General features: G+C 31.0%; 1 protein-coding gene across 3 annotated transcripts in view; it reads left to right on the forward strand.

Moving 5' to 3' along the window:
• Window positions 1-20,139, forward strand: part of dnc (phosphodiesterase dunce) — a 622,938-nt gene that overhangs the window by 277,521 nt on the left and 325,278 nt on the right. The window lies entirely within an intron of this gene.

The raw sequence follows: 20,139 nt of genomic DNA on the forward strand, positions 1-20,139 counted from the left end.
AAATGACCTTTGAATACAAAACCATTTCTGAAGTCAAAATAATATTCAGACTCGTCTAAATTGAATATTCGTATGTATGACGAAGTTGTATGGACGAGCTTTAAAAAAAGCATCTATTTATTTTATTATTTTGAACCTTTTGCAATTACCATTTTGTTTGTATCTGACAGTTAATCGTTGTTACCAGGCGCAGTGTTGTGCGTCACTTGAGTTGGATATGGTTCTAACTTCATCTTACCGTGTTCTGAGGTGTCAAATGAACTCTCATAATCTATGGAAAGTTTTTGATTTTGATGTAAAATCTTCTGCAAAGTATTTTAGCTAAACATATTTTGAAGGAAAATATTTAAATAGGGCATGCCTTAGAATGGTATTAGGGAAATAATGTAGTTGAAACCTTGTGCAATGAATAATTATGCTCTAACTGGTTTCATATGATTATATCTGCATGTTTTGGTATGTTCTAAAATGGTAAGTATATGTCATATTTACTTATATTAAACTAAAATAATTTACGCAAGATTCAAGCTAAAAAAAGAGATTGGTAAATAGATAAAAAATAAATCGTTTTTGCAAACTTTGACACATCATATCTTAAAACGAGCTAAAGTGAAGTTAGAACCCTGTCCAACTAAGGTGACGAAATGTCCTTAAAAAAGATTGAGCACAAAGTATTATTTAACCTTTAAATATATGCGTCTACATACGCGAAACCTTTTTTATCCCATATGTAACCTTACATATATTTTTGTTTTGTTCTTTATAGCTTTTGCAAAGTACTGATTTTCACGTTTTTTTAGAAAAAAATATGATATGGATACTTTGGATAAGTGGTGAATATAATATATCTATTAACTTAAATATCTCCCTGTTTGTCTTGATAAAAACTCACTAACAGTGGCTTTTAGCTTCTTGAAATTTGCACAGCCTTTTTAGGCGTGAAATTTCTGAGCCACCACAACTTTTTATTCGAAAAGTTGTAACCATTCATTTAACTAATGTTAAACAAAGCGACGCCATATTATTTGCTATATATCTCAAGCAAAGCTGGGTTCTAAAGCTAGTTCTTTTATTAACTACTAGCCTGATTCCCCAACGTTGTTACGGCTTCACTTTGAGTTTAGAGTTTTTTGCAGTATTATGTAGACAGTCACAAGACATCCTCTTATTTTGAAGATCAAGTATGTAAAGTGTGCAAAATCAACCTCGGATTTGAACCGTACATTTGTACACATATCAAATTCACGCCGCCCGCCTGCCCGTCACAAACAGGCACTCTCATTTATATATTATGTTACGATACAATACAACACAAACACCATAAAAATACACGAATGTTTTAAACACCAACATCTGCGATTGCCCTCCTCTAGAAAAAACAGAACAAATAAAGTATCTAGGAATTGTAATTGACCATAACCTTAGATTGATACCTCACATCAAACAAATCACAAATAAACTTCTCAAAACAATACACATTTTCCTAAACATAAGAAACATATATAAAATAAAACAATTGAAAACAATATATTTTGCACTTTGCCAATCGATAATAGAATATGGAATTATTGCTTGGGGAGGAGCAACAAACTCGGCTATCAATTACATAGAAACCGCACAGAAAATGATCTTAAAGGTAATACTAAAAAAACATAGACTGACTAATACAGACCAAATATTCAACAGCTGTGATTTACTAGATATACGCCAATTATACGTTAAAACACTACTAAACTACATTTTTGACAAAAAAAATAAATTTGAACATACACAAAATAACACTAACAGACCAGTTAGACAAGCGTACAAAGAAAACATAAAAACTCCGACAATAAATTCAAGCTTTGGACAAAGACACTACCAATACCATGCTATAAAAGCTTTCAACAGTATAAAACTTGAAATTAAAATTGAGGAAAATAAAAATAAATTCACACACAAAATTACAAAATGGATTAAAGAACAAAAAAGACAATATTACCAAAATGTCATAGCATAAAATAAAAATAAAACCTTCACGTAACACACAAAACCAATATAAACACACATCACTCACAAACACACAAGATTATTTTCAATGTATTATTTTTTAATTTTAAATACATTATTATGTATTATGTATTTTTAATTTCAAATGTTTTATTTTCTCTTTAAACGTATTATGTATATTATATTTTCATATTGTAAAATGAAGGCCTCAGCACGGGCAAGCCACCCAGTGAGGCCTACATTACTGGAAAACTTAAAATGTAAAAAATATTGTACCAAATAAAATAAAATAAAATATATACGCGATCCAAACTGCCGAACTGCCAAACTACCAAACTGCCGAACTGAATTTCAACGAATGCAAAAGGAACGAAGCAACTGCAAGCGGCGTTTCGCGCCATTTGCGGTTTCTCGTTCCTTTCCCGTAATTTGTGGCTCGGTTTGCAAATGTACAAGTATCTTATGAAAGTAAAAACTCACACTTTTCGGAGTTGATTAGCCTGTGTTCATGATTTCAAATAACCTATAATAAATTGTTTATTTTAAAAAAAAAGTACGTTAGAGAAGTGGATTTGTTTCCACTATTCATTTTTTTCTTTTGCTTTCAATTTTCATTTCAAACATTCAGATATAATTTTGCTTTTTTGATTTCACAATTGCAAAACATTTTATGAGTTAGGTTTTTCGAAGTGAACACTTCTGGAGCAGACTTTTGAAATCGAAAAGAATTCAATCTGTTTTCACCGGTGATTAAAAAACCCTTGAAATTTAATAGCCAAATATATATTTATATATATATTATTTTTATTGACTATCGTTGTAAAGCTGAAGGTAGTGGGGGGAGGATTTTTGGGAGAGAAAAGTGGAAAAATGCCTCGCCATTCAGGTCTGTTCAAAGTTTTAATCTTTTATCAGGGCGACGATGAGAGTATCTTCCATTCTACGCGGAGAAAAATGAGTATTCTGATTTATTAAAATACTGTTGGATACGGGATTTCAAGCCGTTTCCTAGTAACATTCTAAAACATTTATAATATATCGGAAAACGTGATCCTGCACCTGCGTTTGTCCTGATAATATACAATGATGAAACGCGAAAAAATTAGAATTTTTATGAACACGTAATAACACTTTCGTGTTTTACTGAGAGTTTATTAGGAAACCTATCAATTCGTTAAAGGCGCGCAATCCCGTTTCGAATCGGATTACGGGTCATTTGAAGTGATTCTTAATAAATTAATAATATTTTTATCTCCGTGTAAAACGTGCCACAAATATACTACATAGGTACTTCCGCTTTGTGAATATGGACTGGAAATAAGTCGAAAATATTACTGCGCAGATTTTCAATAAAATCTCGGTTCAAATGTACATAAGACCATCGAAAGAGAGCAATAAATATTCAGAATGAGTTAAAACATTTCGAATATACTTTAGCTGCCTCTACATAAATCTTTCTGATGAATTAATTATCAGGGAGGGAATTCTCACTATCCCGCTTTTTAAAATAATACTTGAAATTTAACATAATCATGTACCTATTTAATAATTCAAAGTAATTTCTCTTTATAATAATAAGGTATTTTCGTGATTTGTTTTTGAACAAGTAAATAAAAAAAACGCTCTCTTTTGGTATTTTTCCGATGTAATTATTTTAATGATATTATTTTTTTTAATTTGATTCTACTGTAGGGGATAATTTTTAATGGTTTTAAAATAATTGTCCTTCCTTCCTTTCAAATCTATTGCTTACTTTAACAATATGACAAAACAAGACAGTTGGCTTTTCTCCTGACAAATATCCATAAAGTGAACTACTAAAGAGACTTATATGAATAATAAAGTAATGTGGAAAGGCAAAAATGATGTCAGTAAAAAGCCTCAAACAATCAAATAATACCTTGATTTATTAGCTAGGAAATATCACTGTTTGTTATTTACTGATTTGTTTCAATTCTACGCCATCACGAATCCAAATAGAAAAACACTCAAGGCAGTAACATGTTATTCAAATCAGAAAATATATTCAAAGAGAACCATTAGTCGTAAGAACAAGTACATAATGATTCGGAAATTTTCCTGGAAAATGTAACATTTTGTCTTTTCAAAGGATAACATTTTCGTTAATTATACCATTTTGTTTATCTTACGCAGTGTTGGAATCATTCAAATTGAAGCGTATTACAAAAATGTTGAAAATGGTTCAAATAAATATTATACAAGTAGGTTAATTCTAAATGGTAAGATGAAAACCGAATGTGTGATGATTATATTATATAAATGAAATTATTGATGTTGTAGCTGAAACGATTTTTTTTTCGAAAATTTAATTTTTGTATAAAATTTTCAGGAAATTTCAGTTTGGCTGTGCGCCGCAAGGATTTCCTGAAAATCTTCATACAAAAATCGAATTATCAAAAAAATTACAAATCTTATTCAGCTACAACAACATCAATAATGCCATTTATTGTAATATTAGCACTCTAGTACACCCAAAAGTCAAGAGTCGCCACTGATTATAAATGTGTAAAGATTATCAAATATGATTATAGTGTATTCAACTTTTTAATATTAATTTAGCAAAAAATGTGAACATGATTATTCGTGTATTAGTATTTTAACCAGCTTGAACTGAAACTGTTTTTTTTTTTATTATTTGACTGCATAATGTCGAAATAATAATTCAGGGTGTCTGGGGGTAAAGTGCACTAACTTGGTGAGGGTGATCTTGTACATGATTGTAGAAGTGGAAAAGATAAAAAAATTTTGAAATTCCACCGTTTTTAGTTTAAAAATTTGAATTGTTTGTATGGGAAAATAAATATTCTTCTATGGAATTTTTTTTTTATGTTGGAATTTTTTTATAAGTGATTTATCTTTCTTACTTCTACCATCATGTAGAATCACCTCCCTAATTCGTTAGACCCATTGTTTCCTTACACTATTTATGTGCGCAAACCTAAAAAGTTTTGAGAAAGTCCCAACTGTTTTCAACCGTCTGGAGTCAGTGAGTTGATGGCCTTCCCAAAAGGGAAATGTTTATTTATTTTGCAAAAACTACAAACAAACCAATACATCGCAAAAGCGATAAAGAAAATTACAAAAAAATATTCGGCATAATAACACATAAACATATATAATCCAAGTGAGAAAAAAAGATTTCACGTAGGTACACAAAGTTTAAACTTAAATAATAATTCATGCTTAAATTCTTTGTGGGACAAGAGGAAAATATCCACATTTCCTGCGAGGCAGTTTATCAATCTAGTCTTCCAGGGGCATCATCACCGTTGGTAAGTTAGTTCTGCACATGTGATGGATCAAAATCCCGTGTCGGCAGCCTCGCGTCTAATTAACCGAGACATTTTATCCTAATTTAGCCAGAATGACTGCTATTGATAGCAAACCGTTCAGAAGCTTATAAACCATCAGTAGTAATGCGACATCCCTCCTAGAACTAAACCCAGCATTCCCGAGAAAATGCTGTTGAAAAATGAACTCAGAGACGAAGAAAAGAGAACTCACTACATGAGTTCATTGTAGAGGTATCATAAAAAATATTTTGAATTTTTTCGACCATTAGTACATAGACGAGGCTGTAGGTAGTGGATGGATAGAGAAAATGGTCATCAAACACGTCTAAAGCCGTTTCAAGCAACTTTTAGATTCTGAATGGTGGTCTTTCACAGGGGAGATACAGTATTTACCACTCGAGAACGTGCCACAAATATAATATACTTTATCTTGTACTATCTATCTACCTATCTTAAATATATTTATTAAAGAAAAATTTCTGTGGAGGTTACGGACATTTGTTTGATTGTGCGACGTTTGTTTGATTTTCATACAAATCTACAGTTTTGTTCCGAGATTAGTTTTGCACACTTGACCTTCGAAACAAGAGGAAGGTTGTTGCCTGATTTTGAAAAGCTTTGTATAAAGCCCGGGCAACGCCGGGAACTTTCTAGTTGTAAACTAATTAAATTAAGTAACACAAATGCTAGTTTTTCTTTCCCTTAACCCCCTTATGCCTAGATACTAGTTTTATAATTTATTCCTTGTTAGTTTAATTTCACCGTGAATATGATGCATGTTTCTGAAATGTTAACATATAAAACTATTTAAGTAAACAATTGCTGTAAATTATCCTTAGATGAATTAAAAGGGAAATTATCCGTGTTTTTTAAAGTTTTTTCAAAATCGGTCACACTCAATAGCACGGTTCATAGTACAACAGACGAAATAGATGACACGGGCTCCAGGGAGGGAGATCATCTCGGGGCGTATATAATACATTACCTCCGAAAAGGCATCGTTAGGGGATGAACCCACCCTGTAGCTAAGTTTTTATCATAAAATTATTCGAGTTCAAAACGACAGTTAAAACTTACATATTTACGGAATAACATTGTAATTGTTTAACAGCTTAATAATATGTTATTTTATTAATGTGTTTTCGGGGAATCGCTGGTTTTAACATAGTTATAGTATTTTGAAATATTACTATAACTTTGAATTTACTATAAATTATAATTACAGCATAATCGTTCATGAATTGTGACAACAACCATACCTACTCTAATTTGTAAGGATACTTACACTTCACTGTACGTACACGGACCCGACTGTGAAATCCGACATCGAAATCTGACCCGACATTGAACTCTGACCCGACTTTGAACTCCAAACTGAATGCGAACCCCGACCCGACTGCGAACCCCGACCAGACTGCTAACCCCGACTGTTTAGACCAGTGGTCGGCAGACCGCGGCTCTTTGGATCATCACAATTATTTTCCACCTCTACTCAACCGGCCTTATGAGATGGAACCGCCGAACGAACTTTGACTTGATCGGTATAAGCGTTGCCAACTCAGCTCATACTGCAGTTTATAGTGCAATTCTAATATCTTTGATACTGCAATTGTAACGCAATATCTATTGAACGCTTCACTAGGAACTTTAGAATGTTTTGGGTCGCAGTTTTCTTACCCTTGTCTAAGGAATCGGTTATATCGGTGTTTGTGTCAGTTAGTTAAACAAATAATTTTAGTGAAAGATAAGATAATTATAAATTATGATACAAATGTATATAGTTTCATTCAATATATTAACCGACTTTAAAAAAAGGGTTCCTGTAAATCGTCTTATTGCTGATAATTGGATCTTTTGATCAATAAGTTTGCTGACCACTGGTTAAGATTAATTGCCTTCGTTTTTTATTTGGATAAATGTATAGGTACAGTGCCTACAGTTATGATAAAATAGATCTATTGTTAAATTATTTCATAATAAAATAGCTCTCAGTAAATTAACTTGTACGTAAAACGTATATACCAGTTATTTGATATTAAATGACCTTTCCATGGGAGCAAAAACAATTAATTTCGATACCTGAGTACGCTAACTTTGTGAAGGAATCATAAAGTTTATTATTGATGATCGTATTTCCAGGGTATCGTTAAACTCCACACTGATTTATAATGTTTTCAAATTCAGGTAAACAGCACCAGCGAGGGGTACGATAATAATGAGAAAACAAATCAAAGCACATTTGCACAAAACAGAATTTGCGTAAACCAAAAGAGGAAATTCAAGCGAAATAGGTTGGGTTGTTGTGGTGAAATAGACTGAATTGTTTTGATTCATAACAACTATTTGAGGGGATGTTTATTATTGACATTACCGCGGAAATGATTCCAAGTCCAAAGAGCGCCTTTGAATTACGTAAATTTATAATGTAAGGTTAATGCAAAATTTTATAACTTTTGGATGGATTTAAACATCATCAAATTTAAATCATTATTTTATTTAGTTCCTGCGAGTATATCGATTATAATAAAGCCAATTATTTAAAGTTTTCTTCCATACCACATTCTATTCAAATGGTGTGGAGTACAATAAAAAAAAAAATCATTGAAATCAGTTGACTTTTGCAAACAGTCCCCGGCCACACTTTCCATCATCACACACCTACTAGCCTGCTAGTACATCCTCTAACGGACTAGCCTACTAGTCTGTTAGAGGATTGGCGAATTCCATTTTTAAAACACCTACCCATAATCTTTCAAAATCATTAACTTCTTCTTCTTTATTCTTATTCTATGTGAATAAAGGCAATATTCGTATGTGTGTGCCATAGACTCATAAATTAATCAACCGATTTCATGAAAATTTCAAAGTTGGTTTTTATTGGTGCCAAGAGTGTTTAGAGAGTTCGACTCGTAGAAAAATTCGGGAAATCCCGAGAAAGACTCAAAACTTTACTCCAAACCATTTATAACCCTAGAGGCAGAGCTAGTAATTTTAAGGAATAAGGTTAACAGATATTGATTTGTTCGTTAAGTTTATTTTACGGTCAGATGTTCAAACTGCAAAATGAGTTATTTGAAACAATTTTAAATGGATCATATGGTTATGCACCTATACGTATTTATGGATATACCTACAACCTACATTCTTATCTTTTTACATTAAATTCAACTACGTCGCAATAATTGCAATTGTGACTCAAGAAACAACTTTCGTACTTGCAAATAACTATCTTTTATTTATTTTCATGCAAAGCAGGTACTTTGCGATGTCACATTATAATTTGAAATAAAACATTATCTTTGTGTAAGAAGCTACGGTAGTGGCGAAACCTGGTTGGCGATAAGTATTAAAACAATATAAGCTACTTTTACAAAGTGATTATTTTATTTATTTATTTATTGCATCTCGCTATACATAAATCCTTTTTTTCTCCAAAAAATCAACCTCACTAGGACTAAGCCTGTATTTAGGTTAACAATTTACATTTGAGTGAAGCAAACATGGACAAACATCACTACATACAAACATAAAATATTTCAAAAAGAAAGAAAAAAATATGTATTTGATGAATTACCAGATGGGTAATTTGACAGTATATTGAAACAATATTTGAGCCATAACTACTTATTAATCATTATTTCCAAGAAGAAACAAGTAGATAATAAAGACAGCTAGGGTGAAATTCAGTTTTTAGCAACTGTGACTTATATAAACTTATAAAAAAAGGTAAAGAAGACAAAATATTAAGACAATCGTCTGTCAATACAAAAGTCTTTATTAACTTTTAAATTTAAGTAATGAATTGGTAAACCTAATACAATTTGAAAGAATATTAAACATAAGTGGTGCCTGATATAAATAATTTATTTGAGCAAAATAAATTTTAGTATATACCGCCACAAAGTTCAATGTAGAGCCAATTCTAGTTCACGCGTTTGTTGTGTTCTTGCAGCAATTTTTATATTGATAAACAATCGACAAAGTATTTGAGTGATATGTGGCTGTTTTATACGGTGGCCGGATAAATAATCACATTGATAAAATTCATCACATCTTTAAAAATTTATATAAAGTCGTGGAAAGTTATGAAACAAAAACTTTATTAACTGGGTTAAGTTGGTTAGGTAAGGTTAGATAAAAAAAAAATTTCATCGTTTCTAATGACGTTAAATCATTTTTAAAAGTGTGTTGAATTGTCACTGTGTTGAGTTATCATGGAACCGTTTTATATACATAGTATTACATTCCTTATTAAGTAAGTTGGATGGATAGCAGAATTTTTTTTGTACATTTTTTTTTTTTTTTTTAATATTTTTATTTATTTTATAAAATACAGTATAATGTTTAAATTTACATAGTAAGAACATATTTCAATAAAAATTAACATGTTTACCTTTACAAGAGTTTAAAACTCGTGTGTATATTTTTAAGGATCAATTTTTGAGTGACATGATTCCTAGCATACAATGTTAAAGAAAGTCGTGATTAGACTAAGGCAAAATAGACAGTTTTTAATTTCTCTTTGTCCAATATGTCTTGAAGTTCTTTAAAAATAAATGTGATTCTCCAGATATTATTTGTAAACATTTTTTATGGTCATTCCATCTTAAAAATTAATCTATCTTTACACCTCGATACATGTTTCTGTCTACACTTTCCAAAGGGTGGCAATTACAATTCTGCATACATTTATGTAACGAATTTCAGGAGGCTGACTTTTTTTATTATATACTAAATGTCACATATTTAGTTTCTAATATATTATAAGTCAAGATGTTATTATTCAGCCAACTCTTCAATTTTTTTTTTTTTTTTTTTTATTAAGGAGAAAAAACAGATACAGATATCAATTGACAAAAATATATACGAATCATCAACTAGAGAATTCACCTGCATCCAAACTATTTCTCACGAATTAACTTAAACAGCAGTTAAAAACATTTACAAATATTTTCACTTATAAATATGGGAAAAATATATACATAAGAATATTATTTTACAAATAGAGATATGAAAGAAATGCGCAATATCCTTTTAAGAATTTACAAATTATTTTTAAAAAAATTTAGTGGGTAAAACAAAAAAATATATATATAAATAGATAAACAATGTTAAACAGAAATTAAAAAAATATATAAATATATTTAAACGAAGTATGTCTAAGTTGTTTACTTTGAACTTTGTAGGAAAACAGTCTTCATTTTTCTACTAAAAGTAGTGCGTGTATCAAAAAATAAGTCAGAGTCCTTGAGGTTTTGATTCTGATTAAGTGATTCGCACATTCTTCTGATTGGATCCCTGACACCAGCATTTGTACGCGTCCTGCTAATGTGGAATAAGTCGTTAAGCCTTGTTACTCTGGGTGGTACTTTGAAGTTTATCAATTTCAGTAAGTCGGGACAGTCAATAATGTTGTTACAGATTTTATACAGAGTCATGAGATCAAGGTATGTTCGCCGGTTAGATAGAGTGGAGACGTTATAACTCGAGAGCATATTTATGTACCCGCGTTTGGGTGCGCTCATTCTGTAATTGAGGCATCGCAGAAATTTCTTTTGAATACTTTCAATATTTTCTTTATAGATATCGTAAAGTGGATTCCATATGGAGGTGCAGTATTCAAGTTGAGAACGGACCAAAGTGTGGTAAAGAAGAAGATATGTTTCAGGTTTTCGAAATTCACGGCTGTTTCTGATGACTGATGATACTCTTAATCTAATAGCATCTCTCCAGGTTTTACCCTCAAATATTAAAGCAGTATTGTCTGCAAAACTAACAATGTTACATAGAATATCTAAATTACACAAACCATTAATGGTGATAAAGAACAATATTGGTCCAGGCACACTACCTTGCGGAACCCCAAAAGAGATTGGTTTGCTATTGCTTAAATGATTATTTATCTCTATATTAACAGAAGAAAAATAAACGACCTAACCTTTTTATTAAAATTATTGAACTCTAAATTCGATTGTTGTGAACTCCTGCATTTAATAAATCTACACATACCTACACGAACAACTAGGCAAATATCAATATTTTACATACATACATCTCATTTCAACTATAGTTTTCACTCTGCAATACAACGTTTACACAGTCTTGGTAACAAATACTTAAATAATATAAATTTATTTGACAATAATTTGAACTTGGCCAACTTTAAACGGAGTATGTGCGAACTATTTTTACCTAATTTGTAAACTATTGTTATACTTTCTCATTATCATTATGGTTGATTTTGTGGATTTTGGCAGATTTTATATTTTTCGTCTCACTTACTCTATCCATACCTATATTTTTTAAATTCTTATATTTTATGTAACATATTTTGTCAACTCTGATATTTTTTTATGTAACCTGTATTTTGTTAACACTGATTTTTTTTTTAATATTTAATCTGTATAACTAAAAAGTAAAGATGTACATTATTATAGGTAAAAGCCCTATGGGCGTTTAAATAAATAAAATAAAAATTAAAATAAAATAAATAAAATCTCCACTTGTTGCATTCTTCACTTAGATAGGATGTGACAGATGTTAACAGTACAACCCAATGCTGTACTGTTAATGCCAAGAGAAGATTTTTTTGAGGAGTAATCCATGGGAATCCGTATCAAATGCCTTTGATAGATCTAAAAATAGAGCTCAAGCTTTGTTTCCATAATCCAAGGTACTAGTGACTTAGGAAAATACCTTCATGCTGCATCCCTCGTTATATTATATTATCTCTGAAACCGGACTGATTGCTAGAGAATATATTATATGTTTCTAAGAATGATACCAATCTCGACTTAGCCAATCTCTCTACTACTTGTAACATATTTATTTATTTAAAGATCTATTTCGAAACTTTGTGAGTCAATCAATAACCTAAGTACTCTAAGTAGGTAAGTACATCGGTATAATTCTGCCGCGGTAACAAAAAACACAGCGTCATCCTTGAGACTCTCAAGGCAGATATTGTGTTTTTATTTACCAGGGTAAAATTGTCAAGAGTCTCAATTAAAATGGGATTGATTTGCCAATTAAATATTGCGTTTGTAGCCTTTGTTGAAAGGATTGAGTTTTTATACGGACAAAACTATTTATATTAAGTATGTACAGGCGCAAACAAACAATTCATCTAAATATTTTAATAAAACGTCATTTTTCTTAAAATAATTTAAATAGCGCCCTCTATGAACGAGCAGTTTGTGAATAATTTTAATTTTGCCCCAAAGATACTGAAATAAACCTCCTTATTGTTTTTGAATTACTTCTTATAGGTACATAATTTTGTGTCGAGCCGATTCATTCACTAGTAAATTGAATTGTAAAGATTCCAATGTATTTGAATAAATACATTCTATAAGATTCCTGCACATTTAATTATTGTATTATTCGGTAGGACTTGTGGATATAGCATGTTGGTACATATACATTATACGACTTATTACTTGAGATTGAATCGACCCGAATAACTGATGAAAGGTTTTGTTAGGTTCAATTCCTCTACTATCCAATAATATATTTTTATTAAATTTATTTGCAATGTATACCAGACAGAGGGTTAAATAAAAAATAAATAAATACAAAGAAAAAACATAATAGAAGAAATAAGAAAGTGCCAACCGTCCTAAAACGATGTAAAAATAAAACAATAGTTAGGTACTCTTATACAACAACACCAAAAAAACAGGAGACAATAAAGTTTAGGTCGAGTGAAGTTAAGTGAAAGCAAGAGTTTCAAGAAATTTAGTTTATGGGAGGTTATCGCTAAATATGTCCGAAATTTTTTCACTACGGTGGATGTTCTATTTTTACCGACACATTTGCACATGAAGATAAGTTAAGCTTTAGAAAGGAAATTTTCGGTATTTTTTAGTAGATGATGATTGACAGTGATTTTTTTTTTTGTTTTAGCCAAAAAGGAAGATTCTACATGGTTATTTAAAATTTTGATAAAAAATCTTATGTCAGTTTTGTCACGATGTTCATTTAATTGTTCATGAAATCTATCATGCTAAGCATAAAGAGTACATGTCAAAAACAACAACTTTTCAGCTTATTTTGCGATTGAGTAACAAAATTAAATGCCTATTTTTAATTGAAATATATTTTTGAGATTTTTTTTAACCTAAGTTATTGTCCCAGAGATTGAAAAAATGAACAAATCTAAACTCTTTTGACTTGGACTCTTTATACATAGCATAAAAAATTCTCATTCTCAATTATTTTTTGTTGGATTTTATTGTGTCTCATAAAGTTCATTGTATTAAGTCAATTATTTTTTTATTTTCAGATGCTCTTGTGAATTGTAAAAAAATGTTTTATTCACATTATTATTTTACTTTATGTCCGGGTTAAATCTTCCCAACAGGAAAAACTAAACCCTTCCACACACTTTTCCACAAATGATCATCCAGTCAATCCACATTATGTAAGTGCATTATATAAGCAAAATAAATACAAAACAATACATGAACAACAAGTCACCAGAGATCAAATGGGAAAATAATTCACCGACTCCAGATATTTTCATAATAGAGGGTTCGGCTTGGTAGAACTCCTAACTGGACCGATACCTCAATATAAATATTTTAAAAAATCTTTCGTAATCCTACATGTATTTTAAATGACTGATTTTTGCATTTTTATAAAAAAATTCTGTGACAGATCTAATACGCCTAAATTTTGAATGAGAAAGCTAGGTAAAATGCCAGTAGCCGAATTAACAATTGCAATATTTTTATAGTCTGAGAATACCAAATTCTTTTAATCTCATTTCCTAAATCTGTGTATTTTATTACTTTTTCAGAAACAGATTTTTGAATATTACAGGAATTTGTAATAACGATATCAATGAAATATGATATTTTTTAATTTTTGTCATGTTAAACAATATCCGGTCTATTATGACTAATCGTTCGGTCTGTTAGTATAGTTTTATCATAATATATAATATGGTACTTTATTACGGCAGTCAAGCAAGTTATGTTTAATTACCAAACTTTGGTGAATTATTTTTAAAACTTAATTATGTCTAAATGTATACTCGGACGGTGCTAATACAGAACATTCCGTTATAATATGTTCTATAGTTTCCGGAAAAGATCCGGATCATCATTTTGATTTGTATTTTTGATTATATGCTTCCTATAATTTGTAGTATTAATTACTCTATACTGAATGGCAAGTATAAATCAATAATTATTATTAAATAAATATTTAAAAATTTTAATTAAACTTCCGATTTAGTTGTCCGGGTTAAATCTTCCCCAAAGGAAAAAGTTAACCCTTCCACTCACTTTTCCACAAATGATCATCTAGTCAATCAACATTATGTAAGTGCATTATATAAGCAAAATAAATACAAAACAATACAAGAACAACACGTCAAATCACCAGAGATCAAATGGGAAAATAATTCACCGACTCCAGATATTTTCATATCAGAGGGTTCGGCTCGGTAGAACTTCTAACAGGGCCTATAAATCCTACTGATCCCTCAACATAAACATTTAAAAAATCTTTTGTTATCCTACATGTATTCAAAATGACCGACTTTTGCATCTTTATATATAAATTTTTTGATAGATCTAATACGCCTAAATTTTTAATTAGAGAGCTAGGTATAATGCCAGTAGCCGAAATAACGAATGGTAATATTTTTATAGTCTGAGAATGCCAAATTCTTTTTATTTCATTTCCTAAATCTGTGTATTTTCTTATTTTTTCACTAACAGATTTTTGAATATTACAGGAATTTGGAATAGCGACATCAATGATATAAGTTATTTGTTTTATTTTGTCATGTAAAACTATATCGGGTCTATTATGACTAATCGCTCGGTCTGTTAGTATAGTTTTATCATAATATATTTTATAAAATTCGTTTTCGAAAAATGAATTTGGTTCGTATTCATAATATGGTACTACATTACGGCAGTCAATCAAGTTATGTTTAATTACCAAATTTTGGTGAATTATTTTTAAAACTTGGTTGTGTCTAAATGTATACTCGGACGGTGCTAATATAGAACATCCCGATATAATATGTTCTATAGTTTCCGGAAAAGCCAAACATTTTTTACACAAATCATCAATTTGATTTGTATCTTTGATTAAAAAAAAAATAATAAATCCATAATTATTATTATTAAAGGAAATAATGGTAAATGATGATAATATGAGTTTTTTTAAATTACTATGTTGTTAGGTTATTCGCAACCCGGCAATATTACATTTTTTTAAAAGAAACTGTGAAATATTGTCATATTTTGACACAGAGGGCAAATGCAGTTGTAAAATCTTTCACGAACAAAACGGATGTTTGAAGTGCGACGTTGGTGGAAAACGGAGAAAAAAATCCGTGTATTCCATTAGGAGCTAGCATAATTAAAATGAAAAAAAACTCCTAACTCAGTCAGTTGGCCTTTGTTTGTAAACCTACTCAGTGCTTGCTACCTAGAAACTCGTATCTGTTCGTTTTCCAACTGCATACATTTGCTGTCCTCAGTTTAATAAATGTAAACAAGTCCCGGGAACATAATAAACACGTTCCGACTGATAATAATTATAATTCCCACCATTACTGAAGTCAGCTTACAAGTTACAATGTTTGCACGTTTGATATTGTATTATCTGTACGTAAATAACATGGGCAATTAATAACTACATTTCTTCTATGTGTGCGTTTCTGCAGAAACCTTGAAGAATTAGTTAGTTATAAGTTTATAAGGATATTTTAGAACCTCTGAGAAAACTAACTATAAACACTAATCGTCAAGAAGCGTATAATATCTGTGTTGACACCGTTGTGTAACGCTACCCGTTATGCAACGGCATGTTTTTACAGTGATTTTAATATTTTAATTACATTTTCTTGACCTGTAGTTACCATTTACTCAGAGGTGGTGAAATACGCCCTAAATAGTACATCTTTTTCAATCTTGCTGTATAGGTCAAATTAAGTGGTTCTTAGAACATATTGGGAGTAGATACACAGCGTTCTTGAGTTAAATCAATATGGTAAGTTTGAAAAAATGATGATACGGGTCTAAAATAATTATTTTCGCTTGTCCGCTCGTCTCGTCGCGTAAATTTCTTTATATTCCGTACAAAGCCTGATAAAGGTGAGCTTATCTTTCCACGGATTTATTCTGTTTAATGCGCATAGGTTTTATATATATAAGAAGCACATCTAGCATGTCCTTTGCATGAAAAATTCATTATATTATCTTCCGGGCTTTCTTGCAAAATGTGTAAAAAAAATATTACAGAGCATATGCAACAATATTGTTAGCTTGTGTGTTGGCCAATCCAACAAAAGAATAAGCAAAGAAGTGGGATTCACCATAGCAGCTAAGTTTACAACCTACGAGTATTTGCATAGAGATTTTAGAGTTTGGACTATGCAAACGTTCTCCAATGTGATAACGTTAATCTCTTTCACACATAGTTATTCAGTTGCAGACTTTCACATTTGTTTCTGATTAGAATTATCGTAATGTTTATTTATCCTTCTACTGAAGCGCGTTCACATATTAATAGGCAATTGGTTATTATTTACAATTTTAGAGTTTCTTACTCTTTCATTCTGTCTTACGTCTCAAACAATCTTTTCAAGGGAATGGCATGTTGTTATATTGTGCATAATATAAAGGTAAGAGCAAATTTAAACATGTCGCGTTTTCAAGACCAGGAAATGTTAAATTCAATGTTACTGCCCTTTTTATTGTCCTAATTCCTTCAAATAATTAAAGTGCTAATGGCAAAGTGATGAAATCCTTAACGTTCTTGGTGCTAGAAAATGTTATATTTTTGAATCCCACTGGTGCCACTGGTCCCACTTCGTATTGCGCCTGTGCTGGACATGAAACTATGTGCGTTTTTGGCTCATACTGATGGCCAGTGTTTAGTTGTTAAAGAAACTAGAACAAAGGTAGCTGTTCTGAGCGTATATTATCGTAATTTCCCCTATCCAAATGTAACATCAGGGGGAGAACGTCTGTGAATATTCGACCGAACTGAACACTAAGTTTAACATCGCCTGGGAATTGCTCATACACATTGAGTATATTAGGGCAGTGGAACTTATAATAGTTTCAGCACCCGACTACCAATTGGACCAAAATCGTAACTTGTAATTTGTTGAACAGTTTTTGACCTATTGAGTCGCCAGTCGATAAAATATTCTTCAATGACCTTTGTGCCATGTTTGAGAGCTTCTCTTGTGGCATTGAGGGGTTTGGTTTGGGATCTGATAGCGACATCATCAGCATAGGTAAGCTTTCTGCCTCTAGTTTAGGTCGCGTACTGTGATCAATAGCGTCGTCAAGTTTTATGCAAGGCCGCTCTTTGAACTAAAAAGATTTTAAGTAGGCACTAAACTGTGGTAGTGAACTCATAAAAGTTATTAAAAAAAAAGGAAAATTGTGTAAAAGCTTCTACCGTAACGTATTCTTTTGAGCTAGTAAAGTGAAATGTTTCAATTAATATATTATGTTCTTTATGAGTATTAACAAAAAACAAATGTCTACCCGAAGCTTTGTTCTTCACAATACTAAACGTACAATTCACATACAAAAATGTCTTGAAAATACTTTGAATACCGTCATGTAATTATTTATCTAATGAATATGTTTTAACAAAGCTTTCTCCAATCATACGAATTTCACAAAAATTCCTTTTATCTGAATATAAATAATAATACTTTCATGATTATTTATCTAAAAGTCTCTGTTTAAATAATTTCAGTTATTCTTATTCCTTTGCTGTACATTTTCGGTTTAATTTAAATGAGTATTCAACCTACGGCTCGCGGGCCTGACCCAGCTCACCGGCCAGAATTATTATCCGTTCCTCAGGCGAAATACAACATCTACTCAGCCCGCGGTAGTACGGAAATAATTCTTGTGATATTTAGAATGCGAAATTTATACTTACTCTCTTACATCTCTTCTCTAAATAGTATAACAAGTCGCTATCCGCATGTGCCTAAGTTCTTCTGTGCGTGCTTAGTTCTTCTAAAGTATGCAATGAATTTTGATAGGGTTTTCACTATTATTTCATTCTGAAGGCTTGATATATATTACATGAATATTTTTTAAAAGTATAAAAAAGTCTCCGATCAAAGCAATACACGTCAGTTAGTTTATTTGGTATAAAAAATAAAATTTAAAGTACATGGATAATGAAGACTGGAATATCTGATTTTGTATAATTGGTGTATTGAAATAAAGTAATTGTAATGTTGGGCATAATGTGGGTATTAATTACTATTCTATTATATTATATTCTAATCAGTGCTAGTTGCTAGAGTAATATTATGAAATTCCCACATTTCAGTATATTATGTGCAAATAAAGAAAGAAAATCCTACAACATTGAGAGAGAGAGTAATCCATCAATCTGTTAAATTATTACTAATAACAAATAATAAATATATTCACTGTCAAAGATGAAAAACAATGATTTTTTCTTGATTTTCTTTAATTCTGATGAAATTAATCAAACATTATCACAATCAATTTAATTGAACTTTGTAACGCTTAAAGCTTGAAAGGTTTTATGTGAATTAGCGACAACCCTTATCTTTCAAATCGGGATAAAAATATACCACAGCTCTAGGAATTGTATCTGCATTGTTGAAACATGGTATGGATGTACTAAATTTAGCAAAGTCCTCAATTTTAATACTTATAATATATGCAGTCCTGATTACATAACCTTATTGATTTTCATTTACTTACGAGAGCTACTCGTTCTTAAATCATATTCAAATGTAATAATAGTTGGACTGAGCATTTCAAACAAATTGCTTGTTAGGTACATTACATACATATTTACATGAAGTTTTTAATAGATAAGCAGAGGTAGCGGATCTTTTTAATTGCACGGAAGGAAGGTTTGAGAAGGCTATATACTTTTTTTTTTTTCATCAGTATAAATTTAACCAAAGTGAACTTATACGTGTTGCATGTACTTGTATATATCAGATATTTCTTTTATGTCCTTCGAGAGCTTGTGTTCATATTATATTTTCTTGTGCGATCTAATGCTACATTTTTTTGTTTTTTTTTTAACGCTTTTTAATCTGTGAAATGCAATCATTGTTTATGGTATATTTTTACCGTTGATATTAAATAAATAAATAAAAATTATGTGTTGAACCACCGTCAGTTTAAGAAGCCTTCGTCGAAAACTGAGAATTAGTTAGGCTGACCTGCTTTACTTTTGTAATGTGTACTGGCTTCGTCAAAAGAATGCTAAAAACAGTGCGCACACTTTGGTAGTAAAAGCTCTAGGCACGCTTTCGTGTTTTGCAATGTGAATGCCACAGAATTCTGCCATCTCGTATGGTTTTCACGTCTAGAATTTCTAGTGGAGTGAGCATTCCACTTAAACAACCTCAAATTGCAGCTCGATGGAATTGAAATTATAAATATTTAAATTTATCAAAAAAAAAAATTTCATATATTAATGTCGCTAGCCTAATGATAGTGGAGGAGGGATGGACATAGGAAAGATGAAATTCGTGAAGGACCTGACTATTCAGATATGGTTACCAAACACGGTTAAAACCATTTCAAGCAACATTCGATTCTGAATATTGGTATTTCACCAGGGTGATACTGAGAATATTCACCACTCCTGACATGTTTCTCTTTTGGTCGAATGCACGAGGAGACGAAATCAAATAAATCGTTTTTTTTTAAATTAACCCCAACGGGAGATCCATGGGACAATAATTACCCTCAAAACATATGTTATTTCTGGGGATGTTGAGTGGAGGGTCTTTTTAAGGAAAGTAGAGAAGGGAAGTTCTGGGAAGGAAAATAAATAAAGGGTG

This window comes from Hesperophylax consimilis, chromosome 1 (genome assembly GCF_061612785.1).
Source record: "Hesperophylax consimilis isolate HC1 chromosome 1, BYU_Hcon_1.0, whole genome shotgun sequence".
Lineage (NCBI taxonomy): Eukaryota > Metazoa > Arthropoda > Insecta > Trichoptera > Limnephilidae > Hesperophylax > Hesperophylax consimilis.